We start from the raw sequence: 25674 nt of genomic DNA on the forward strand, positions 1-25674 counted from the left end.
AAATCTTTTTAATCAGAGTCACTGCTTCAAAGGATGAAGTCCCCTATCCTGTAAGTATGACCTACATTCTTTATTCCCAGATATATACATTTACATTTAGCCATTGATAACAAATGTTAAATAGAGGAGGGCCAAGAAGTGATGCCTGCAGGACCTCCCTGGAAACAAACCCTCTTGATGATGATGATTCCCTGTTTACAGTTACATTTTGAGACCTATTAGTTAGCCATTTTTAGTCCAGGTTAATAATATATCATTCTAGTTTCTTGAATCAAAATGTCATGCAGTAACAAGTCAAATGCCTAACAGAAGTGTAAGTATATTATGTCAATACTATTACCTTTATCAACCATACCTGTAATCTCGTAAAAAATATATCAAGTTAGTTTGACAGGATCTATTTTCCATAAACCCATGTTGATTGACATTATTTACATTACCCTCCTTTAATTCATTATTAATCAAGTCCTCTATCAGCTGCTTCATTATCTTACCTAGGACTGATGTCAGGTTAACAGGCCTATAATAACCTAGGTCATCCTGTTTATTCTTTTCAATACAGACACCAACTAATACCCCATCTTGTGCTTTATCTGTTAGGACATTGATCCATAAGCATTCAAGGTCATTTTCTTCCAAGTTATCAATTACTCGGAAACAGTAAAACCACTTTTGACAGAGTGCATCTCTCCCTCCCCTTTTGGCTACTTGATCCTTTCTAACTAGGTTATAACCATTGATTTTAACATTCCAATTGTGTGAGCCATCCCACCAGGTTTCAGTCTTATCAACTAGACCAAGTTTATGCTCATAAATGAGCAATTTCAGTTTTTCTTGTTGTTACCCAGGCTCCAAACATCGGTGCATAGGCAATTAAAGAATTTCTTCTCTTCGTGTCCTTTGGTTCCTTGATTAATTTTGTTCTCAGCATCTCTCTTTTGTGCGGAGTGCCCATATCTTCCCTTTTTTTTACCCACCCCTTTTGCTATTAGTTTAACCCCCTTCTGACTACTCTAGCCAGCCTGTCCCCAAGCAGATTGGTCCCCCTTCAACTGGATCAAGGATTCAGGCCTAAATTCATATCAGTTTTTATACGTTTAATGTTTTTATCTTTACTTGCTTTGTGGGTCTGTTACAAAGTCAGGTCTGTAACTACATAAATCATGGCCCTTGAACCACACCACCTTTTACCCCCCTGTGGAACATGGATTTAATTTGGTAAGTAAAAGTGAACAGCTAAAAAATATTAAAATCCATTTTCAAAAATAACTAATTTTTTTCTCAAAACGTATTGAATCAGAAAGAGCTTATCAGGTTTCAGATATAGATTTTATTTCAGTTTCATCTAGAATTCTGTGTGTTTACACATTCTTAGGCCCCAATCCTGGAAACTGGGCAGACCCCTATGTAGCGTTCCATTAGGAATTTATGCATGAGTAAGGGTTCTGATTGTAGGATCAGGGACCTTTATCAATATCCACAAAGCCCCTCACAAACCACCTTCCCTTAGATTGATAGGGGAGGAGGGGATTTTATTTAACTCTCAAGGAAATCCTGCAAAACTAGAGAGAGGTCTTGATATATGACATGAAGCTAAACAAATGCATATCATATACCGAATCTCTTAAATCTCAAACAATGTTTTCCCCACACATTTATCATGGTATGTTTGGCTGGCTGCTTGCTGTGGTTTTTTTTAATATAGAAAAGCCCATCATGGTATCCGAGACTAAGAGTCTCCCTTAAATATGTCTTGTGTAGTGGGCTTAAGAATTAAAACACTTTCCTTCATTTATTTGAGCTATTGCACTGTGCCAAAGTATAATGGAGCACATGAGGTATAACAGCATGAACTAAGGCTGAATAGAGTTTCACCTTTAACCCTGGGAGACTCTTTTGAAGTGTGGGAATTAAATTCAGAGCCTAAGCATTAAATGCCTTTTTAAAATTACTTTTTAATCTCTCAGTTTATACAAGAGGACTGAATAGGTCTAGCTTGCTCCCTACAAGATTTACAGGTAAGCATAACTTTTCTTCTTAATCTCTACATTTAAGCTTTCACCAGCATGAAGTAGTTTAAAACACTAAATTCCAGAACAAATTGCACTCACAACATTTGAGAAACCACATAAGACAAAAAACAGGAAAAGAAAAGGTGGTGGGGGAGGGGAATCACAAATTCCAGCCTAATTCAAAATTTGTGCTACATAGCTGGGTACAGTCTTTTGCTACAAGGAAGAGGAGAAACTGGGAAGCAAAAGATGGAATTGATTTAACTGTTTAATGATGTGCTAATAGACTACACATTGCTCTGATTTGTTGCTCTCTTTTGTCGGTGTTCTTAAGTGTCTGTAGCCATTGCCCTTAGCAAATGAGTATTTGATTATAAAATTTGCTTTAAACACTGCTTTGTATTCTTTCCAGGGACAGCCCCACCCTCTCCCTTGCTCTTTATCTTCAGTGCAAGAACATATGTAACATTAATAGCAAAAGCAGTATCTGCAACCTTCGCAGATTCTCTAGCTATATTACAAATAACCCTAATGCTGCTACTAGTGCAAACCAAAGCAAAACAAAACAAAGATTTATCTGGATTTGTATTTACTTACAGATATGAAAATGCACATCATGTAGTTTGACAGACTGCAAATTACTGTCCATAAAAAACCCAAAGCAATGAAAACCTTTCATTATTCGGCTCCAGTGTTCTCCTTGATCTTTTAGGGCACTTGTCTTTGCTATATGTTTCTGGATAATTAGCACTCATTTGTTAGGTGCAAATCTGTCTTCAAACTTCCACCTGTCCACATATCTTCCCATAGCTTAATAGATGTTAATGAATTCAATGGAACAAATTCCTGGTAGAGCATAAAAGAAAAACTCCGAAAAAAAGACTTTTTAATATGCTTTTGAAAATATATTTAACTAGGTGGTTCCCTGTGCCTTTTGGGAAAAGTATACACTAAAGATATATATATACACCAAATCCTTGAAACTGAACCTTGTAGGAAAAGCCTACGTAAAAGACCACAAGTTGGAATCTGTTCTGTTATATATTCTAGGCAATACATTTTATGTGGTATACGTCATACACCCTAAAAAACTTCATTTGGTGATCTAAGCTGAACAACTGGCTTTGTTCACCTTTCTTCTTATTTAAAACAGGTTGTTCCAGGCAGCTGTTAAAAAAACCCCAACACTTTGTTTTATTATTCCCTAGATAATTTCTAAATAAGTCATGCTGCCTGGGTTTAAGTTTTTCTTCTCTTTTCTTTTCAGTATGTAAATTTCACTACATTTTGACATTGTTGCCTTTTATGGAAGTATGATCCATGAGCTAACCATAAACATTTCTTTCTTTTTGGCTTAAGAGAAATCATTCTTGCTTTCATGGAACTGCTATATGTCGTGATACTATTTCAAAAAGCTCATTTTGGAAGCAATGATATTACACACCCGAGTGGGAGATGTTTAATAAAAGAAACAAAACAAAAATTATTTAACTTAAATCATAGATAAATGCAAAGGAATCATAGATTCATAGATTCATAGATTCTAGGACTGGAAGGGACCTCGAGAGGTCATCGAGTCCAGTCCCCTGCCCGCATGGCAGGACCAAATACTGTCTAGACCATCCCTGATAGACATTTATCTAACCTACTCTTAAATATCTCAAGAGATGGAGATTCCACAACCTCCCTAGGCAATTTATTCCAGTGTTTAACCACCCTGACAGTTAGGAACATTTTCCTAATGTCCAACCTAGACCTCCCTTGCTGCAGTTTAAACACATTGCTTCTGGTTCTATCCTTAGAGGCTAAGGTGAACAAGTTTTCTCCCTCCTCCTTATGACACCCTTTTAAATACCTGAAAACTGCTATCATGTCCCCTCTCAGTCTTCTCTTTTCCAAACTAAACAAACCCAATTCTTTCAGCCTTCCTTCATAGGTCATGTTCTCAAGACCTTTAATCATTCTTGTTGCTCTTCTCTGGACCCTTTGCAATTTCTCCACATTTTTTTAAAAATGCGGTGCCCAGAACTGGACACAATACTCCAGCTGAGGCCTAACCAGAGCAGAGTAGAGCGGAAGAATGACTTCTCGTGTCTTGCTCACAACACACCTGTTAATACATCCCAGAATCATGTTTGCTTTTTTTGCAACAGCATCACACTGTTGACTCATATTTAGCTTGTGGTCCACTATAACCCCTAGATCCCTTTCTGCCGTACTCCTTCCTAGACAGTCTCTTCCCATTCTGTATGTGTGAAACTGATTTTTCCTTCCTAAGTGGAGCACTTTGCATTTGTCTTTGTTAAACTTCATCCTGTTTACCTCAGCCCATTTCTCCAATTTGTCCAGATCATATTGAATTATGACCCTGTCCTCCAAAGCAGTTGCAATCCCTCCCAGTTTGGTATCATCCGCAAACTTAATAAGCGTACTTTCTATGCCAATATCTAAGTCGTTGATGAAGATATTGAACAGCGCCGGTCCCAAAACAGATCCCTGCGGTACCCCACTCGTTATGCCTTTCCAGCAGGATTGGGAACCATTAATAACAACTCTCTGAGTACTGTTATCCAGCCAGTTATGCACCCACCTTATAGTAGCCCCATCTAAATTGTATTTGCCTAGTTTATCGATAAGAATATCATGCGAGACCGTATCATAATCATCATAATAGTTGGTTTATACGACTAACCCTTTATCTGCCTATGAAGAAAGCCAGTGTCAGTGAGACTTCTCTGAGCAATGATGCTTAAAGCTGAACATCATTCAGGACCTACCTAGACAGCAAGTTGTACTATATCAGGGTTCTAATTGCTTTATGGCATGGTTTGTTCTTGCCAGTATGGACAGGATTCAATCATGTTATACAGCCATATCACATATGACTTGCATCTGAAGAAGTGAGGTTCTTACCCACGAAAGCTTATGCTCCCAATACTTCTGTTAGTCTTAAAGGTGCCACAGGACCCTCTGTTGCTTTTTACAGATTCAGACTAACACAGCTACCCCTCTGATACTTGACAGCCATATCACAGTTCTTTAACAACAGGGGCCAAGTATATCCCTGGAGTAACTCTCAATGATTTCACTGGGGTTTGTAGCTGCTAATGTCAGGGCTGTAACATGGTTCCATGCTGCCCCCTATCTACCTGTTTAAACGTTCATGCCCACCTCATCACTGTAGCATCTTAGAGCTAGTCTACACTAGACTGTAGCGCTTCTGGTGAAGACTGTCTATGCCTACGGGAGAGAGCTCTCCCGTTGGCATAATAAATCCACCTCTGTGAGAGGTGGTAGCTATGTGGGTGGGAGAAGCTCTCCCGACAACATAACGCTGTTCACACTGGCACTTAGGTCGCGGGGGTGGGGGTGAGGCCTTATTCACACCCCTGAGCGATGTAAGCTATATTGAAGCAAGTAGTACTGTAGACCTGGCCTAAGCAACTTCCATGTTGTTTCAGAGTACACTACTGATCTCTCTTGCTCTACTCAGATTTCCTCCCTCCTATTCCCCAACCCCATCTTCTTTTCCACCTCATTTAGTTCTTTCTCTTCTTCCTCCAGCTTTCTCTCCTCCCCTCCCCTTCCCTATATCTTGCTGCCTTTATTTTTTAATTGTTTATGTAAAAACACTAAGTTGAGGCTGTGAAAAATGCTAAGTTTTATATTCTGCTCTGAAGGCCATGCGGTTAGAGGTCATTTGGAATGCAGAAGAAGAAGAATCCATAGTCTTGGGCCAGCCACATTCTGTCTTCCATTCTCAGAAGTTTGACCTGAGAGGGTGTCAGTTTCATAGTTCTAGTGGAATGTATCTGTCATGCAAGATGACAGATGAGAGAAAAGTGGTTCCTTAGGTAGCTTGAACCAATGTCATGCAGGGCTTTAGAGATGAGAACTAAGATCTTGACCTTGACTTGGTGCCGTGAAGAGAGCTAGTGCGGTAAACAGAATACCAGAGTGGCATGTTCTCTTGTTGCTGAGTAGACTGGCGGTAGCATGCTGGACCAATTACAAGCTTTTTGTGGCTGGAACAGTCTTCCTTCCTCTTCCACCCAGCACCATCACTTTCTTTCTTCAAAGTCTTCCTTAAAAATCCCCAATTCCACTCCCACCCCCTTTTCAAGCAATTCCTCTTTTCTTACTCTGATCATGCCAATCAATCCTTAACATCCTGCACACTGTTAAAAAACAATTGATTCAGGGTCTCAGTATTTCAGTCTTTTTGATTTGTGTTTGTATAGCTCAGGGATCGGCAACCTTTGGCACATGGCCCATCAGGGAAATCCACTTGCGGGCCGGGACGGTTTGTTTACTGGCAGTGTCCGCAGGTTTTGCCGATCGCAGCTCCCCTGGCCGCGGTTCACCGTTCCAGGCCAATGGGGGCTGCGGGAAGTGGCGCAGGCCAAGGGACCTAGTCCATCACTGGGGCTCCTAGGCACAACTATAATACAAATAGTAAATCATCATAATTATCAATAATTCTCACAACCCCTCACTCCAGAACTATAGTGTCCTATGTAGACTAAGTTCTTTAAGTTCTTACCTACTTTTATAAAACTCCATGAAACCTCCCCAACTCTTCAACATTGGCCCTGTTTCCCTTCTTCCCTTCACCTCTGAACTCATCAACACTGAATGAACCATTTACAACTGTTGCCTTGAGTTTCTTTTGTCCAAGCCAGTCATGGATCCCTTCTACTCTTTCTACTCTACTGAAACTGTTATCACTAAAGTCTCTAATAAGTCTTCACAGCCAAATCTCAGGACCTCTTACTCCATCTCTTCACCATCTCCCCTTCCTTCCATTCTTCCACTTGCACAAGCCCTACTACATTCTTCTCTCTGACTACTTTATACCTAGCTCTTCTCGTTGCCCTTTCTTCCTTCACAAATCTTCTACTTGCAATCATTTCTCCTCTTTGTTTCTGTTATCATCTGTCCTAAACTGATCCTCCTTTTATTCCTGCCATCCTTTCCTCTCAGACCCCTTCCTTTCCCCCGTTATGCTGGTTTTAATTCTGCTGACCTTGTTTCCAGCTGCTGTTCTTTCTCATAATGCCGCCTAGAAGCAGCATGTATGGATCACAGGATGACTATGAGCTGCCAATTTGATGTGGCGGTGAAAAAGGCTAATGCAACCCTAAGATGCATCAGGCGAGGCATTTCCAGTAGAGATAGTGAAGTATTATTACCATTATACAAGGCATGGTGAGACCCAGAGGTGCCGACTTTCTGAGTTCGTGAAATCTGCCCCCACTCCACCCCTTCCCCCAAACCTGCCCCCTCGCCCCGCCTCTTCACACACCTGCTCTGCCCTGCCCCTTCCTGCCCCCTCTCCCTGCCTTTTCCTTCCCCCTCTCCTCCCTCTTGCCCTAAGCACCTCCTGCACACTGCTGAACCGGCGGGCGGGAGGGGAAGGAGCTAATCCATGGGGCTGCCGGTGGGCCACTATTTTTTTTCCATAGGTGCTCCAGTCCCGGAGAATCCACAGAGTCAGCACCAATGGTGAGACCTCACCTGGAATACAGTGTGCAGTGCTGGTCTCTCATGTTTAAGAAAGATGGATTCAAACTGGGACAGATGCAGAGAAAGGCTACTAGGATGATCAAAGGAATGGAGAGCCTACCTTATGAGAAGAGACAGCATGAACTTGGCTTGTTTAGCCTAACAAAATGAAGAATGAGGGGCGATATGATTGCTTTCTATAAATACATTAGAGGGACAAACACCAGGGAGGGAGAGGAGTTATTTAAGGTAAGGGCCAATGTAGGCACAAGAACAAATGGATGTCAACTGCCCATCCATAGGTTTAGGCTTGAGATTATTTTCCAACCATCAGAGGAGTGAACTTCTGGAAGAGGGGGAGTAGCTTGATAAGTTTATGGAGGGGATGGTATGATGAGATTGCCTACAATGGTATATGGCCTATCTGCAACTGCTATTAGCAATGGCTGGAAATGGAACACTAGATGGGGAGGGCTCTGAGTTACTACAGAAAATTCTTTCCTAGGTGTCTGGCTGGTGGGTCTTGCCCACGCTCAGTGTCTAATTGATCACCATATTTGAGGTCGGTAAGGAATTTTTCCCCAGATCAGATTGGCAGAGATCTCTGGGATGGGGGCAGGGGTTTGCCTTCCTCTGCAGTGTGGAGCACTCTGGTTTGAATTAGAGTAAATGGTGAATTTTCTGTAACTTGAAGTCTTTAAATCAAGTATTGAGAACATCCAGTAACTCAGCCAGAGGTTATGGGCCTATTGCAGGAGTGAGTGGATGAGGGTCTGTGGCCTGTGATGTGCAGGCAGTCAGGCCAGATGATCATGGTGGTCCCTTCTGGCCTTAACTTCTATGAGTCTGTAAATCTAGTGAACCAATTATGGGTCTGGTGGACAGAAACTCCTGCGTTCTAAGCCTAATAATAATTGTCAGACTTGTCATTGTCTTTCATTTGATACATCAGTCTAGAAAGGCAAATAAAATGAGAGGGCGAAACACACAAAAATGTGGGCAAAACACAGCAGAAATTGCCGTTTTGCGCCAATTAATCCAAAAAGTCAGAGTGACAGAAGTTCTAGGAGAGGGATGGATCTGACTTTCCGGTGAGGGCCATGAACAGAAAAGCTCTCTAAAGCAAAAGTTGAGACTCTTGACTTAGGAAACCAGAGTAACTCATGTAGCTGTGTACAATGGCATAAGAATGATCTAAGATTTAGGAGAACAGTGAAAATCACCTGTGTGCAGAGAAGTGAGGCAAAAAATTATACACCTCTACCTCGATATAACGCTGTCCTCGGAAGCCAAAAAATCGTACCGCGTTATAGGTGAAACCGCAGTATATTGAACTTGCTTTGATCCACTGGAATGCGCAGTCCCACCCTCCCGGAGCACTGCTTTACCGCGTTATATCCGAATTTGTGTTATATCGGGTCACGTTACATCGAGGTAGCGGTGTGTATATATATAGAGAGAGAGAGAGAGAGAGAATTTTCCTAATAGTAGAACAATTGCTAATGTGCAATTGGAGTGCAATTTCTGGGGTTGATCCCACCTTCACTGAAGTCATTAATAACATTCCCATTGGCTTCGATAGTCTAATATCAAGCCCTTCATTTTAGAAATAATTTTTCTATTTTTTGAAATTGTCATTTTACCTTTACACTTTAATCTTAGCCATTTATAATGTCATTTGCCTATACAATGAGTTTATATTAACTCTTTCAAAGATGTTTCTTAGGGTGCCATAACAGAAATACATGGCTTTATTTACTGAGGCTTTTTTTTAGCAAACTTTCCAAATAATGGTTTTCTACATAATTTAGCAAAAACGAATTTTCAAGAACTGTGCAACATAAATCAGCGGCTGCTTCTGACCCCAGGTGAGACGAATAGATTTTAATAACTTCAACACTGAGTAATCCTGACTGTCACCACAACCTAATACCCCATGTCACAACTGTCAGTAGGAAAGGCGGGAAAGGTATTTTCATTAATGTCCATTTCAGTATCTGTGGATTTTTCCTGGAATGCAAAAGAGAAAACAGCTGCCCATTACATCAGAACCTCCACTACAGCATCTCTAATACTTTCTGTCCCCTTATTTTTTCAATGTAATGAATCTAGGAAGAGTAGGTTACATGGATAAAATGTGTATTTTTATCTACAGCCAGTTTTTCTTCGCTAAAATTAGTAATCTTCCCAAGTGATAGCTGTCTTCTGTGTCTGTGCTAGCATGTTTATAGGTGGCTGTGGAAGAAAATGGCTTCTCTGTACTTCCATCTGTATTTTATGATATTTCTAGTATGTAGTGAGACAAATTTTGCCTTCACATATGCAACTCCTCTTGACTTCCATAGGTACAGACACTGGAAGTGTTGAAAAAACTTCTCCCCCACAACTTCGTACTATTCTGTTTATCTTTCCTTTGAATAGCTGCAAGCTTCATGCATCTTCACCCACATCCCCCTCAAATTTTGTATCTGTTTGCCTCACTGTTATCATTGTTCCCTCAGGAAACAGATGGGCAGGATCCCCTGGGAGAATAACATGAAGGGCAAAGGGGTCCAGGAGAGCTGGCTGTATTTTAAAGAATCCTTATTGCGGTTGCAGGAACAAATCATCCTGATGTGTAGAAAGAATAGTAAATATGGCAGGTGACCAGCTTGGCTAAACAGTGAAATCCTTGCCGATCTTAAACACAAAAAAAGAAGCTTACAAGAAGTGGAAGATTGGACAAATGACCAGGGAGGAGTATAAAAATATTGCTCAGGCATGCAGGAGTGAAATCAGGAAGGCCAAATCACACTTGGAGTTGCAGCTAGCAAGAGATGTTAAGAGTAACAAGAAGGGTTTCTTCAGGTATGTTAGCAACAAGAAGAAAGTCAAGGAAAGTGAGAGCCCCTTACTGAATGAGGGAGTCAACCTAGTGACCGAGGATGTGCAAAAAGCTAATGTACTCAATGCTTTTTTTGCCTCTGTCCTCACGAACAAGGTCAGCTCCCAGACTGCTGCACTGGGCAGCACAATATGGGGAGAAGGTGACCAGCCCTCTGTGGAGAAAGAAGTGGTTCGGGACTATTTAGAAAAACTGGACGTGCACAAGTCCATGGGGCCGGATGCGCTGCATCCAAGGGTGCTAAAGGAGTTGGCGGATGAGATTGCAGAGCCATTAGCCATTATTTTTGAAAACTCATGGCGATCGGGGGAGGTCCCAGATGACTGGAAAAAGGCTAATGTAGTGCCCATCTTTAAAAAAGGGAAGAAGGAGGATCCGGGGAACTACAGGCCAGTCAGCCTCACCTCAGTCCCTGGAAAAATCATGGAGCAGGTCCTCAAGGAATCAATTATGAAACACTTAGAGGAGAGGAAAGTGATCAGGAACAGTCAGCATGGATTCACCAAGGGGAAGTCGTGCCTGACTAACCTAATTGCCTTCTATGAGGAGATAACTGGCTCTGTGGATGAGGGGAATGCAGTGGATGTGTTATTCCTTGACTTTAGCAAAGCTTTTGATACGGTCTCCCACAGTATTCTTGCCGCCAAGTTAAAGAAGTATGGGCTGGATGAATGGACTGTAAGGTAGATAGAAAGCTGGCTAGATCGTCGGGCTCAACGCGTAGTGATCAATGGCTCCATGTCTAGTTGGCAGCCGGTTTCAAGCGGAGTGCCCCAAGGGTCGGTCCTGGGGCCAGTTTTGTTTAATATCTTTATTAATGATCTGGAGGATGGTGTGGACTGCACTCTCAGCAAGTTTGCAGATGACACTAAACTAGGAGGCGTGGTAGATACACTAGAGGGTAGGGATCGGATACAGAGGGACCTAGACAAATTAGAGGATTGGGCCAAAAAAAAACCTGATGAGGTTCAACAAGGACAAGTGCAGAGTCCTGCACTTAGGACGGAAGAATCCCATGCACTGATACAGACTAGGGACCGAATGGCTAGGTAGCAGTTCTGCAGAAAAGGACCTAGGGGTCACAGTGGACGAGAAGCTGGATATGAGTCAACAGTGTGCTCTTGTTGCCAAGAAGGCTAACGGCATTTTGGGCTGTATAAGTAGGGGCATTGCCAGCAGATCGAGGAATGTGATCGTTCCCCTTTATTCGACATGGGTGAGGCCTCATCTGGAGTACTGTGTCCAGTTTTGGGCCCCACACTACAAGAAGGATGTGGAAAAATTGGAAAGAGTCCAGCAGAGGGCAACAAAAATGATTAGGGGTCTGGAGCACATGACTTATGAGGAGAGGCTGAGGGAACTGGGATTGTTTAGTCTCCAGAAGAGAAGAATGAGGGGGGATTTGATAGCAGCCTTCAACTACCTGAAGGGGGGTTCCAAAGAGGATGGAGCTCGGCTGTTCTCAGTGGTGGCAGATGACAGAACAAGGAGCAATGGTCTCAAGCTGCAGTGGGGGAGGTCCAGGTTGGATATTAGGAAACACTATTTCACTAGGAGGGTGGTGAAGCACTGGAATGCGTTACCTAGGGAGGTGGTGGAGTCTCCTTCCTTGGATGGTTTTAAGGCCCGGCTTGACAAAGCCCTGGCTGGGATGATTTAGTTGGGAATTGGTCCTGCTTTGAGCAGGGGGTTGGACTAGATGACCTCTTGAGGTCCCTTCCAACCCTGATATTCTATGATTCTATGATCTACTACAAATTCCATTGGCTTGTATATTGCTATTGTTTTTATATGTATACAGTGCCATAAGTATTAATGGTGCAAAGTTCCTTTCCTGAAAAGCTAAGAACCTAAAAATCACCAGTTCATCTGCAATGTGCAACACTGACTAACTGTTGTTATAAAAATAAATATACAGTATTTGGCTACAGAAATGCTCTAAAATTAATACTGCCACAAGTGGAACAAATATGGTCTGCAAGTTACTTTGCTAGAGAGCTAACTTTTATTCAGAGGCTAAAAGTACAAACTGCAAGTAGGAAACAGCTTATTTATATACTTTTTAAAAAGTTATTATTCAGATTCTGATTGGACTTACACCAGTGTAAATCTTGGGTAGTTCCAATGTCATCAAAGGAGTAGCACCAATGTAAACTTGTGTATGTGAGACCATTAATCAGACTAATACATTTTTGGATTAGTTGTGCACTCAGGTCTAAATTACAACTTCCTGCATGAGCTTGCGGCAAGGAGCTCAGATGCCAGTGTAATGGACGCAAAATGGTTCAGGGGTCCTTGGCCTGCCAGGTAGGGGACAGCTACTTATCTAAACTATTTGAAAGATATATTCATAGTGCAGGCCCATTGTTAACTTTTGACTATAGAGAACAGATGGAAAATATTTTTAGGGTCTTTCCAAGACACCACTTGAACTGCTATGCAATACCAGTATTTTTCTTATAGTCCCATCAGTTTCTGCAAGGTTTTTGAATGCAAAATTAAAACCATCATGCTCAAGCTGCAGAGCCTAAAGTCAGAGAGACAAGGTCTTTTATTGGACTAACTTCTGTTGGTGAGAAAGACAAGCTTTTGAGTTTACACACAGCTCTTCTTCAGGTACTAACACCTAAATCCTTAATGCACCACATTAATAAGTGGTGCATAAGTAATATGTTAGCAGTGCTGAGCACCTGCCACTTCCATTGAAACTGTGCTTCTAGCCTGTCTGTTTGAGAAGAAAACTTTCTAAATCTGACCCTGATTCAGCTAAGGTTTCCTGTGGCTGTAGACAGCCTGAAAACATGACTAATAGAGCTGTTAACGAACAGATATGTTTCAATTATGTGTGTGACAGGTTGGATCACAGAAACCCCCCCTGGGAGCTGCCACCTAATGTGCAAAGACTACCCCTGCTCCTGTTTTCCCTGCCAGCTCAGGATTCCAGCACCCTGTCTTACTGAGCCAGACACTCCTGTCTGCTCCAACGCAGACCCAGGGTCTGAATTACTTGCCCCAAAGCTGCAGGTTTACCTGAAAACAGTTCACAGAAGTGTGCTTGTCTTTAGCACTCAGATGCCCAACTCCCAATGGGGCCTAAACCCAAATAAATCCGTTTTACCCTGTACAAAGCTTATACCGGGTAAACTCATAAATTGTTCGCCCTCTATAACACTAATAGAGAGATATGCACAGCTGTTTGCTTCCCCAGGTATTAATACATACTCTGATTTAATTAATAAGGAAAAAAGCGATTTTATTAAATACAGGAAGTAGGATTTAAGTGGTTCCAAGTAGTAACAGACAGAACAAAGTAAGTTACCAAGCAAAATAAAATAAAATGCGCAAATCTATGTCTAATCAAACACTGAACACAGATAAGATCCTCACCAGTTCCAGAATGCTCCCTTTTACAGGCTAATCTCCTTTTAGCCTGGTCCAGCAATCACTCACACCCTCTGTAGTTACTGTCCTTTGTTCCAGTTTCCTTCTGGTATTCTGGGGGGTGGAGAGGCTCCTTCTTTAGCCAGCTGAAGACAAAATGGAGGGGTCTCCCACGGGTTTAAATAGACTTTCTCCTGCGGGTGGAGACCCCCCTCCTCACTCCTATGCAAAGTCCAGCTCCATGATGGAGTTCTGGAGTCATCTGGGCAAGTCACATGTCCCTGCATGACTCAGTCTTTACAGGCCGAAGCCATTGTCCACATGGTATCTTGTATGTCTCCAGGAAGACTTCTTATGTGGATTGGAGCATTCCAAGATGCATTGTTCCCCAAGTGCTTCCTGATCAGGTACTTAACCTTGTGAATTCCTTCCTAGAGAAACTGACCAAATGCCTCACAAAGCTTACTTAGAAACCAAGCAAGTATACAGCCCATATTCTTAACCTCAAGTAGAAAATGATATAAGTGTACAAATAGGATGAATAGATATAGTAGACCATAACCTTTACGGAGATATGTTACATGGCACAGGCAGCACAAAACATATTCCAGTTATGTCATACATACATTTATAAGCACACACACCCCCATAAAGCCTTATGGGGTACACTGTCACAATGTGGTAACTGTGAAAGACACCTATGCCAATTTTAATGTCAATATTGCTAGTTATTTCACTCTGGGTGGAGCTTGAGATTGTGAGCGGAGCTTAAGTAGAGCAACTTCCCTCCCCCACCTGACCCATGGAGTATTTAGTGATGGGTCTGCAGATGCACTAAACTTGTTCAGAAATAATGCAACAGATCTCTTCTGCATAATAATTCTCTCTGAAGGCCTGTAAAGCTGATTCTGACTTAGAAATAATCTGCAGTTGGAAGAGTAGCTGAAATACCACATGATGCTATTTTATATGCTCCCAGGACTGACTATAAGATCTGACAGTGTTAAAGAATATCCAAGGGTGAAGATAGGGATTTGGATTAATAGCAAATAGCACATCATATTAGCCTCACAATATTTTCTCGTTGTTTTTGTACAGCTAGATGTAGCTTTATGTTTTCTCATTATTTTAACATTTGTGGAACTGTCCTGTTTAAATCTGAGACCAGGATCACAAGCTTTACAACTCAGCTAAAATACATGCCTCACAAAATCACATGTTCCAGTCATTATCTTACGGTCAACTGAAACTGTAAAATAGAACTTGAAGAACTTGATTTACTTCACTGTTTGGAAGTGGCATTTGTTACTGTCAGGTGTTTTCATAATAGACTATCATTCAACTTGAACCACTTAATGTGCAGTCCTAAAAATGTATCATATCGAGAGAAAAACTAATCTTTCTGAAGTGTACAGATACGTATGTCAAGCTAAAGGAATGGGATGAAAGCTGTTTAATGATTGTAAAACTGTTGCCCTTGTCATTGTCAGCTTTTTAATTAATTAACACAAAATTCAGTTTATAGATGCAATTACTGAAAAGTCAAAATAGACTGACTCAGTGAGTTACTGTTGCCAACAACATAATGGTAAGCGGAGTAACAACTGTAGGCCATGCTGTGGATCCCTACTGTGCTGGCTTTTTCCTTCCGGCTCATGATTTGGAAAGCAGGTCAGAAAAACAAATAAATAAGAAAACTCAAAGGCAGAATAAGAAGATGGCTGAGAAGTCTTGGCTGTATGGATGCAAATCTCTAACCGTGAAAGTTTCCAGAATTTAAAAGAAAAAACACATTTTATAATTAAGGGCCAAATTCTGTGCTATTTTATACCTTCCGGCACCCCTCTGAAGTTGCTGCATGGCATTACACTCAGAATTTGGCCTTAAATGTTAAGTCCGAGAGATTCATTAACAGTGAACATTTCAAAATGACCTATGTTTGGTTAGACTATGCTGTAGATCGGTCACTGGCTGATTGATACTGTGGCCTTTTCTTCATTTTACTAGTGCTATAAAAATCAAAAGAATCTACAGATCTGAAGGAGAACACGGGTTAAACTCTACAACAATCTCAGAACTCTAGCCCCTACTAGTACCGCCGCCCCCCCCGGCTGTCTCGGCTATATTTAAATAAAATGAAACAATTGAAAATGTTTAATAAAGAAAGGGCTTGGTGCTGGCTTCTCATGGGATAAGGGAGAGGAGAAACTTTAATAACAAAAGCAGGAAAAAAAAGGAGTTTGAAATCTGCTAACATTGATACTCCCGTTTTTGTTTCAAGACGGTTGTGCTTTTTATTACTTGCAGATCAATTTTCTTTGCAGGTGATGTGGGCCCAGCATTACATCACCAGAAGAGCAGCCAGGAGTATCTTGATGCCAGGATGACTAAAGCAGAGAGGAATGTATTATCACAGACCGCTGAGAAACTTGCCAATACATTCCTTGCTGGGGGTGCTGCTCTGGGGGAAGAGGAGAGGAGACAATTTTGCATGAAGAGTGAAAGAAAACTTTGTAGAAGAATGATCTGGGGTCAGAATCCTGCTGTCTCCTCTGCGCAGATCTAATTATGGTCATGTACTTCAAAAAGAGGGTTTAACTAAAACCAGATTTAGCTGGGCATTGCTTAAGAAATACAGAATGAATTCTCAACCCTGTCCTGGAGGAAAATGCTAAATGCTTCTCTATACTTGGAACATTGTCCCATTAGTTGTAGAGTGCAATTTGAGGCTACAATGAGAAATGCAAACAGTCAATTCAAATCTTTATCACTTTAATGAAGTCTAACATAAACATGTGTGTGTGTGTATAATTTATATATACATACATACGTTAGTTCTGTTAGGCTGAAATATCGGTTTTCTATATTGACAGATAGGGAAGACATGTTATGTGTTGTGTTATAAATGTTTTATCAGCCTGGCTTTGCGATGGTCATGTTACTCCCAAGTGTCAAAGCCAGGAGTGAGTTACACAGATCATCCCAACTACGTTCCAGTAAAACCCTCATGCCATCCCACTCCATCATGTATTCTGTAAAATATATGCCATGTATATTACAGAAAAAGCTATCTTAGGAATGTTTTAGAGGGCGTTCAGGGCTATTTCTTGTATTCTTCTGCAAGACTATGGGCTTGGGCCTGATCCTGAATCATTAACATCAATGCCGCTGACTTCAATGGGAGAAGCATATGCCCTTATCAGTCCAACCAAAGCAGGATTTGAGGGAGATAAAATTCAAACCAATAAATGTAAACACTTCCACCACTGATGCAAAATAGCTTTTCTGGGGCTAAAATTATCAGAGTTTTAAGTCCGATCTCTCAGGCCTTTCCAGGACTTGTAGCAAGAGCAGTTTCATTGAGGATCTCTCCAGTCCATTGTGCCCATTTCTAGCCCTGCAGGATCATTAGATAACAGACTTTAAAGTTGTGACAGTTTTATGTATGGAAAAGCTGCCACTGGTGCAGGATTGAACTGTGTGTGTCCTGGGCCTCGGGCAGATGTAATTTTTTTTTTTTGGGTGGGGTGAGGGGAATTAGACCACCCTGGAGGAGAAAGTGTACAGTTTTCTGGTCGATTGATTTTTAAGACAATGAAATGGCAGCTATTTGAAGCTGCTCAGGGTCACAGATGTGTAAGCAAGTGAACAGAAGTTATAACTTAACTGTATACCTGTGCACTTTACCACATGGATATAAACTCAACCTGTCAGGGGTCTAAGTCTCCACTGCCTTGCACCATGTGCAGTCAGAGTGCTTATAAAACTCTGCTGCTGGCATAAACAAATGGAGAATTAGGATTTGGTCAAATTTTACCCTCACTTTGCATAGGTTCAAATCAGTGGAGAATCAGGTCCAGGGTGTTAGAATTGTTAATTGTGTTACACACACACTCTCACTCTCTCTCTCTCACTCACCTATTTATTCATTCTTTTGCCTTGGAAGTGTAGGGTGCTAATACTCTATAATCTGTGTGGAGAGCTTACTCTTTAGTTAATATTTGCTAATACTAATAGTGTGTTGTTTGCATTTGTTGCACCCAGAGACAACAACATTAGGTGCACATTAGAAATTGCAAAATAAATGAGAGAGGGGTTTCATAGAAGATTAGGGTAGGAAGAGGTCATCTAGTCCAACCCCCTGCTCAAAGCAGGACCAACCCCAACTAAATCATCCCAGCCAGGGCTTTGTCAAGCCAGGCCTTAAAAACCGCTAAGGAAGGAGATTCCACCACCTCCTTAGGTAACCCATTCCAGTGCTTCACCACCCTCCTAGTGTTTCACCAGATTCAAACCCTTTTATACTTTGGAGTAATTCAGATCTTAATCCAAACATGTTCACTCAGCTCCATTTCTGCAAAATGAATCTGAACAACATCACCTGACACAAATCTCTCTGAGCTTTACAGATTCAGATCTGAACCTGAACATTCAGGCTCAGGCCCATCTCTAAAGCCAATCTATCATCTAGTTTTAAACAACAACACCCAGCATTGTAACTCCACAAGAGAGGTCCTTTGGGGCCATCTGCCTGTCCCAAGTCAGGATAAAGGAGGAGGGTGGGGCTAGCAAATCCACCCCGTAAAAAAAAAATTAATTTGCTACAGAAACACCAACAATAGAGATTACAGAGACTTTCGCCTGGAAAAAGAAGGGCCTTCAACTCGAAGACGCATGACGCTGGGTGGTGAAAGTCACGAGGAAGCCACTAAGCCGATTACCCTTCTTGCAACTAGGAGGATTACCATTGGTACATGGAACGTGAGGACCATGTACGAGTCAAGAAAGACGGCGCAGGTCGCAGCGGAAAAGAGGCCGTCCAAGAAACACCTGGCGACGTGACCTTCAGGCTGATAGCATAAAAATGGGCTATACCTGGAACCAGCTAGAGCAAATGGCCCGGGATAGAGGACTCTGGAGATCTGTGGTTGGCGGCCCATACCCCGATTGGGGTGATGGGCATGAGTGATTAAGTGACCCAGCATTGTAGTATCTCTATTCTCAGGCCCAGATCAAAGGCATTCAGGTGCCTAACTCTCATTTGAAATCAATGGGAGCTAGCTGACTAAATACTTTCGAGGATCTGGGCCTCAGAGCCTCCCAAATGGTTAAAAATCAAGAATACAAACAGCCAGAGGCCTAAATTATTTTTTCTATGTGCCTCTAGATAGTTGGGGTGAAATTTTTGTTTGTGTAGGTTTTCTTTCTTCCTTCCATCTCTCTCAGCTCCCTCTTCGATTACACTTTTTCTTGTTCTTCCTTCTTGTCTTCAGCTCTTTCTCCTCGTCTTCCACCTTTTCTCTTCTATGATGCTGTTAGTTGTGATTGTATGAAATCCAAGTCAAAGGAGTGAGTTTTACCTTTCATTCTGAATTGAGAATTGTGGTTGTGCTAATCTCAACTGCTAATGCTTTCCAAAGGCTTGCTCCTCTTGCCAAGAAAACCCGGTCTCCTCCTCTCATGGGTTTTACCTGTGAGGTTGACAACTTCATAAGTCCAGAGGAGCACTCCCACTGAGGGAGACTGCACAATGGAATCAGGCATTCTCTGTGACTGTGTCTATTTTAGAGGACTGTACAACCTGCAGCACTGTGACTGAATCAGCGCGAGTTTGCAATGGTACAGTGCTTCCACCCTAGCCATCCTGCTTTAGGTGCACACAGTGCTCCCTGCAAGCACTGCAGGTTCTGGGATTTGTTTCACTGATCCCATAATGCCTAAGCCAGCTCCCAAGGAGCTGGGACCATACTCACACCTGTAGATTGTCACCAATCACCCCTGAGCCACTGCCAGACTGACTCTGGAGTGGACCTAGAGGCACAAGCTGTATTATGAGAAGCATCACTGTCTATTAGTGGTGATGCCTGCAGAAGTGAGGGACTGGACTGTATTCTTTTCATTCATTTATTCAGTAGTATTTTTCATTTCAATTTTGCCATTAATGTTTTTTCAGTTTGTATTTCCTGGTCTTTTGCTTTCTTTTGTAGCTGAACTAATGGCTTTCTTTTCTCCTGAGTGGAGAAATGGGAGTGATCCAACCCAGGATCTGAAGGGAGGCCATCTCTATAGGGCACCCTCCATTTAGCATATCTAGTTTCACCTGCCCCTCCCGCCCTGCACAGTGCAGTAGGACTTCCAGGATATGAACCATTCCTTGAGGGGACAGTGAGGCAATGAATGGGTGCAGAGGCACCATGGGAAGTTACAAGAGAGTAATGGGATTGGGTGACAGCAATAGCCTTACTCTGCATTTTAGCTAATGACCCCTTCCTATGTTCGATCTGAGGAGCGTGGGAAATGCTGAGGCAGTGGATGGACAGTAGTGGCACTCCCCAGTAGAGTGCACTGAAGGGTGTGCCTGCATTTGTCTGTTAACTAATCTTTGATTTTTGTCTTTTGTTTTCCAAGTGAATCTCCAGGGGACCAAAGAAAGAGTTTAAAGTTTGTAATAAAGTTGTAATTTTCGTTATATTTTTAAAATCTTTCTTTGCTATCTGAGGGTTGGGACTAAGCAGAGCTGAGGGCAACAAGCTCTCTCTCTTGGCTACGCTAAGCCCTGCCCTCAGGAGAGGTTTGTGGGTGAATGGACAGAGCCAAGAACTGCCTCAGCTGCTCTCATGCTTGAATGCAGCCAGCTTGACAGGTGACAGAGCCAGTGCTCTCAGCTGTCAAAGCTGTGACTGAAGGATGGGGAGGATGTGGGACTGTGCTGAAAGGATCAATTGCAACCTTGCAGCTGCTACACCAGCCCTTCCTTTCTACAGTGGCCAATTCTATCCAAGACCCCATCCCAACTCCACCCAGACCCCATTTCGCCCATCCCCAGCCATTCCTGTTCCCTCTGGACCCCACTTACCATTGATGTCTTTGAAAAGTGGGCCTGGTGTCTTTCAGCCCTCTCCTTTCTTCCCAGGCTTTCTAGGGGGCCTTAGATTGCTGTTCCCCTCCACACTGGGACTTTAGGGTAGTTAGGGTGCCAGGCACAGGTTACTGCTCTTCCCACCTATTGAATTTTCTGCAGATAGTACTAGGCATTCTCCCCTAACCCTTGGGCTGGAGGCACTGGCAGTCTGCTGACTGCTGTGGCCATAGATAATGTGCAGAAATATTTGCAACTATACGAAGACTTCAGCCATGATTTGGCTGGAGAGATGAGTGTTCCCTTCTCCGGACACAGGAAAGGGGCTGCCTAGAATCCCACATCCACAGAAAACTTCATGAATGAGGAAGGGTTGGCCCTCACCTGGCACTTCATCTCCATGGAAGGCCCAGTGTGGTGTGAGTGGCCATTTTGTGCTAATCACCCTATTAACCATGAGAATGTGGGAGAGGAATGAAGACTACCCCACTTCCCTACCCAAAGCCACCAAGTATGAGAGAAGAAGAAGAGATGAGTGACAGGATGCTGAGCATGAATGGGAAGGCAAGACAATACCACAAGGCGATGGAGCTTGGATAGGCTAAAAGCTTTGCAGTAGGAGAGGACAATAGAAGGAGACTAAACAGAAGGTAAGGAGATTGTGAGGGAAGTGGCTTGGGAATAGGCCTGCATATAGCTAATATGTATGCTAGACCTCAGTGGGTGAGGGTAAAGAAGGGTGCCAATGAAAGTGCAAGGCCTGGATAGTTGGCTGAATGGAATGGTATCATCTGTACCTAACAGATACTGGTGAATTTAGCAGGCCACCAGGCATCCTCCTGAAAGACAGCACACTCTGCAAACAGGATTAATTAATCCCGGGGGAGGGATAGCTCGGTGGTTTGAGCATTGGCCTGCTAAACCCAGGGTTGTGAGTTCAATCCTTGAGGGGGCCACTTAGGGATCTGGGGCAAAAATCAGTACTTGGTCCTGCTAGTGAAGGCAGGGGGCTGGACTTGATGACCTTTCAAGGTCCCTTCCAGTTCTATGATATAGGATATCTCCATTAATTTAATAATATACCTCATTGAAACAAGAACAGACAATTAGTAAACTTTGCTAAACAGTAGAGCAGGGGTCGGCAATGTCGGCAATGACGCGGCAGGTTCAGCCGATTGCAGCCCCCACTGGCCGCGGTTCGCCGTCCCGGGCCAATGGGGGTGGCGAGAAGCGCCGCGGGCGAGCAGTGTGCTGGCCGTGGCTTCCTGCCGCCCCCATTGGCCCGGGACGGCGAACCGCGGCCAGTGGGGGCCGCGATCGGTCGAACCTACCGCGTCAGCAGGTAAATAAACTGGCCCGGCCCGCCAGGGTGCTTACCCTGGCAAGCTGCGTGCCAAACGTTGCCAACCCCTGCAGTAGAGGATAAGAAGTAAAGAATTGAAGAAGAGAATGAGGGTGGAGAAAATGGCGATAGAAGTGAGTAAGGGTAGAAAGATAGACTTGTAGTTAAGGTACAGGACTAGGAAACAAAATATATGGTTTGTATTCCAATCTTTAGAAGAACAAACTACAGAGATATTTACAAAACACAAAGGCCACCCTTTCTCTGGGAGCATCTTCCTTTGGAATTTCTGATTCCAACTCTTTCTAGTCTAGAGATGCCTTCTTATAGGATTTTCCCCCAGCATGCCTTTCTGGAACTGGCTTTTAAAATTTGGCAAAGTCAAACAGCTACAGCCCTTAGGGGTCATTTTGTGATGGGCTGCTGCTTGCTACAATTTCCTCTCCTTGATGGGTATGTTTTATACACTCCTGTTATGTTTTCCACTCAAGTGCTTTTTTGATTGAATACCTAAACTATATAAGTATTATAGCATTATAAAGTAAATATTATAAATGAGGATTGGGAAGATGTAAGAACCAAGAGCCCTCTGATTGTTCTTAGAGTGTTTCCGACCGATAGCTTGGGCAAGATGGTATGGGGCATGTGGTCTCTGAAAGGCAGCCTGTAAACCATGGGTTATGAAGGATTTGTAAAGTTCTTTGAAGAGGGAAAGAGCCATATAACTGCTAAGCATTATCATCGTTATGCCTGACTTGTAAGAAATGGACCTTCTACAGGATTGTTCTTTCTCTAGGTTTTCACTCTCCATTACCATTGCAGATACTGCATGTGTAATAGGGTGAATAACAGCTTAACCTCAACTCAACTTCTGCTTTCCCTTGCACCAGGGGGACTGGGTATTTGTTCAGTTCCTATCACAGTAGGGCCTGGGCCTTTAAGAACTGTCATAATATAAATAATATAGATGATGTTGATGGTAAAATAAGAATGGTTAGGTGAAGAGAGAAGGAAAAATGCCTTTGGGAAGGTTGACTCCCCATCCAGTGTCTTAGACTGGATTGAATCTTGAGCTGGGAATGGGTTTTTTTTATCTCAACTTAATTATCTTTCCTGTTACAAAACCTGTCTCTTGATTAAAAGACCTTGCTGACAGTTTCTGTGGGGTTTTGTGATGATTCATCTCACTAGTTTTTCTTTCTCTCTGAATTTGTCCGTCCAGATATTACTTTCAGTTTTAAAAATATATGAAATAAACTATTTGAACTCAGATTAGTCTGGATCCTGAATTCCTTGTGCACTCAAATCCTAAAGGATCTGTCCCCTGAAGGGTAAGAGTTGAGACCAATTAAGTCTAAATTAATGAACAATTTCCACACTTCACTCATAATGCCATATATAAAGCCATGGTATACACACACTTTGAATTCTGCATGCAGTTCTGATCACCCCATCTAAAAAAAGTTATATTAGAAATGAAAAAGTACAGAGGAGGGGTATGGAATACCTCCTGTACGAGGAGAGATTAAAAAGTTTTTGGGATTGTTCAGCTTGGAAAAGAGACAGCTAAAAGAAGAATAAGAGAATAAGGTGAAAATGAATAAGGAAGTGTTATTTACCCTTCACATAACACAAGAAGCAGGGGTCACCCAAAGTAATTAATAGTAGCAAGTTTAAAAAAAAAACAAAAGGAAGTATTACTTTACATAATGCACAGTCAATCTGTGGAACTTATTGCTTGGGGTGTTATGAAGGCCAAATGTATAACTGGGTTCAAAAAAGAGCTAGATAAGTTCATGGAGGATAGGTCCATCAATGACTATTAGCCAAGATGGTCAGGGATACAGACCCATACTCTGGGTGTCACAAAGCCTCTGACTGTCAGATGCTGGGACTGGATGACAGGGATTGGGTCACTTGATGATTGCTCTGTTCTGTTCATTGCCTTTGAATGATCTGGCATTGGCCACTGTCAGAAGACAGCGTACTGGGCTACATGGCCCTTTGGTCTCATCTAGTATGGCCGTTTTTATGGTATCATATTTCTCTTGTCACTTAACAGAAATCAAAGGGGCTTCAACAGGTGCAATTCTTGCTCTATATCTATTTGCCCTTGTGACTGAGGCAAATGGTCTTGGCTATTCCCAAAGGATCAGCTTTCAATATATATTTAAATTCAGAATTTCCTTTTTATTGATGTTTTTGCACTAATCATGGAGTTTATAAAAGGAGGCACACAATGGAGCAGAGAGACTGAGAGAATGCACATGGAGATGGGACTGGATGTAGCGAGTTAGTAACAGGAGACAGAACACAACTCCAGATCACCAAAGAAAACAGCACAAGTCAGTAATGACCAATAGTTTATTACTTTAGGGCTGTTTAGTGGCCTATATGAATTGAGCTGGTAATCTCAATTCAATTGGCAGTGCACAGGTGTACACATAATAAATACCTCTCACCCTTGAAGGTGCTTTTCTAAGATAGGGATAAAGTGAGGTTGCAGGGAAACTCACACTGGTACTTTCAAACCATCCCTGATCAGTGGATAAAAAAAGGGCTTTAATCTCCAGGGCTGGTAGTGCTGCCAACTCTTATGATTTGATTGAGTCTCAGGATATTAGGTGTTTTTCTTAAATTCCTAGCTCCTTTAGCCATGTGACTATGTAAGAGTTCCAAAAACAATGTACAAAACCGCATTATTTGGACAACACAAATTCATTGCTGGGATGGTGAGATGGCAATAACTGAGCTAGGTGATTTGTAGAAAGTAAATCAGATAAGATAATACTGCAACACTCTTATAATAATTTATTATTATAATATGTACTTCTATAGTGCTAAAGGCCTGATTCAAAGATCATTAAAGACAATGGGTAGCTTTCAATTAACTTCAATGGGCCTTGGATCAAACCCTTGTTTGTGTAGTCTCTAGGCATAAATATGTATCCCTACACACATGAATACTCAGCATATATAAAAATAATTTATATACAAGCACCAAATGTGATAATTGTCATACTCCTTAATTGGAAAAACAAGCCAACATAATTCTTGATATGCTGTGAAGGTGACAACATTTCACATCGCTGGGTAAAATGCAGCAGAGTTTGTGCTCTTTGAAGTTTGTCAATCAGCTCAGCAATGCAGCCAAGACATACATACTTTGTAGCTTCATGCGTCATCTACAAAAAGATGGTCTTGAACCTCACTGAGAAAATAGGTAACAAATAATTTACTCAGTGAATCTGGCATCTTTCTTCCTGGGAATGTCTGTAACTAGTCTGCGGTAGCAGATGGGCAGGACCGGGCAATTTTTAGAAAACATTTCCTTCCTGGGACAGACACACATGTTGCCTGAAGCATCGCTCTTCAATCAATTGTGAATTCACAGCCCTGGATGTGAAGAGTGCAATCAACTTCTTCTCACTTCCGTGCCAAGGCTCTAGAATGTGGGTTTGGAAACCACGTCCTCCTGCTGTGCTAAACAGTGTTCCATTCCATAGGAAACCTACCACCTCGGGTTCAGCATGCCAGATTAAAATTCAGTCAATGTAAATAAAATTGGATCACTCAAAAGTTTCCAGAAGATGAACATAAATTGGGCACTGGTGTGGCCAAAGCAAATTCATTTTAAAATTCGAGTGCATACTCACAGAACTGTCTGGTGGGATCTCCCAGCTCTGGACCT

The 25674-nt window shown here is 42.2% G+C and overlaps 1 protein-coding gene across 10 annotated transcripts in view; it reads right to left on the bottom strand.

The window, feature by feature from the left end:
* Positions 1 to 25674, bottom strand: part of FILIP1 (filamin A interacting protein 1) — a 155355-nt gene that overhangs the window by 38160 nt on the left and 91521 nt on the right. Inside the window, exon 1 of one of the 10 annotated variants that reach the window (XM_065588065.1) lies at positions 2610 to 2858. The exons of the other annotated variants lie outside the window; for them this stretch is intronic. The gene's annotated coding sequence lies outside the window, so the exon portion shown is untranslated. Of the gene's footprint in view, positions 1 to 2609; positions 2859 to 25674 lie in introns of those variants that run through there. 10 annotated transcript variants of the gene reach the window in all.

Source organism: Chrysemys picta, chromosome 3 (genome assembly GCF_011386835.1).
Source record: "Chrysemys picta bellii isolate R12L10 chromosome 3, ASM1138683v2, whole genome shotgun sequence".
In the NCBI taxonomy this organism is placed as follows: domain Eukaryota; kingdom Metazoa; phylum Chordata; order Testudines; family Emydidae; genus Chrysemys; species Chrysemys picta.